Raw genomic sequence first — 1604 nt, forward strand, 5'->3', positions numbered from 1 at the left:
AGATAGAAGAAGAATTATAGTTTTCTTTTTCATCCAGTTCACTTCCCAGCATTATAAAATATTTACTCTTAGTAGTGAAACTGGACACTATCCTTCATGGGTTATATTTTCTATGTTTCATCCATCTTCCATCAGGATTCTTGAAGTTGTCTTATTAATCTATTAATGTATGATTTTTAAAAGCCTCATGTACGTGTTGTTTACCATCTTAAGCTTTTAAATATTGCCAATTGGCTTTTTTGAGTAAAACTCAGTATCATTAAAATTACTTGGTCTGCAGAGTTGCCATTCTCGTTTAATCTCAGCCTTAGAAATGTGCTTGGAATAACTGTACCCGCATCTGTCCTCAGATGAATTCAACTTGTTCAAACAAAATAACACCAAAATGCTATCTAAATGTAATTTGATCATTTATTCAAGGTTAAATTAACCTTTAATTATATATTTTTATATACTTGGTTCGGAGAATGGAGCCTGAGCATTGCAAGTCTTTATTTTCCATTACAGATAAATAAGCTAATGAAATCATTCACAGGGCAAATGACAAGTAATTTACTGGATCATCTTAGGGTTAAGGAGACCTCAGAAGGGAAAGGGTCATTCCAGAAAAGGATCCAACGTGCAGCGGGCTGATGACAAATGGGACTCTTACGGTGGCTCCCACACCCCACGCCAAGTCCATCATCTTAGACTAGCTCTAGTCTTGTAGAGCAAAGATGATGCCATCAGTTATTTTCTATTAAGTGAGTCCTCTGTAGTTTGAGATCTCTTTTCCTTTGGGAGTGAAAATAGGTTGGAAAAAAAAATCCACATTACTGTCTGGACTACACTCATTGATGAGAATGTTGGCCAAGGACAAAGGATAAGGCGGCAGGTTATTATGGAGTCCAAACCCAATACAGAGGCGTTATCACTCTAACCAATAAAGGTAACTTTTTAAGACCTGAATGTGACCTTTTTTATATATTTGCATGCCTTTCTTTTGGAAGGGCCAAGCTCACTTTTTTCTGTTTTAATCATATTTTAATGTATGTAGTAGAACATCTCATTCTCTCTCCAACTTATTCCCTTCTATTAGCTGTTTCTGCTTAGGTTTGCTACTAGCAGTAGGCCCTTCTTTTTCCCCAGTTTTGTGTTTGTGCTTTCTGCAGCTTCTTGTGGTATATGTGCATATGATCACCATGTAAACACACACACGAACACCTATGTTAGCCCCTTCTTCCTTGCTTACAGGACCATTTTTCGTTGTTGCTGTTAGAGTCAACAACTGCAGATAGGGTGACCACGTGACTTTCTGGCCATTAAAACACAGGAAAGTTTCTGAGTGTGGCTAACAGAGCTGGTGGCCCTTTTGCCCCCTCCTTTCAGTCTGAAATGCAGATGTGACAGTCAGAGTTTTAGTGGACACTTTACAACAGTGAAGGAGAATGGGTATTACTGTACCAGCCTTGAACCACTTGCCTTCAGACTTCATGTTACATAAGAGGAAAATCATTCCCTACATGGCTGAGGCTGCTGTCTTGCAGATCCATGTGACTGATCTGAGACAGATCATGTATTTATTGCCCTCTTTATGTCAAGCACTTTATAGGTTCCCATTTAAT

The sequence above is a fragment of the Galeopterus variegatus genome, unplaced genomic scaffold (assembly GCF_000696425.1).
Source record: "Galeopterus variegatus unplaced genomic scaffold, G_variegatus-3.0.2 Scaffold7833, whole genome shotgun sequence".
NCBI lineage: Eukaryota > Metazoa > Chordata > Mammalia > Dermoptera > Cynocephalidae > Galeopterus > Galeopterus variegatus.